Raw genomic sequence first — 296 nt, 5'->3', positions numbered from 1 at the left:
TATATCTGTAGATTGGTCCATAGAAGACTTGTTATACACAAGGTGTCATACTCTTTATATTTGTAGATTGGTCTGTAGAAGAGTTGTTATATACAAGGTGTACTCTTTATATCTGTAGATTGGTCCATAGAAGACTTGTTATACACAAGGTATCATACCCTTTATATCTGTAGATTGATCCATAGAAGACTTGTTATATACAAGCTGTTGTGCTCTTTATACAGTACTGTGCAAAGTTGTTAGGACACAGTCAAAAATTAGATTTCAGGGTACTTTCAAAGAACAATGGAAGGTAA

This window comes from Limulus polyphemus, unplaced genomic scaffold, assembly GCF_000517525.1.
Source record: "Limulus polyphemus unplaced genomic scaffold, Limulus_polyphemus-2.1.2 Scaffold2715, whole genome shotgun sequence".
Taxonomy (NCBI): domain Eukaryota; kingdom Metazoa; phylum Arthropoda; class Merostomata; order Xiphosura; family Limulidae; genus Limulus; species Limulus polyphemus.
The sequence above is the reverse complement of the archived record's forward strand: the minus strand, read 5'-3'. Positions refer to the sequence as shown.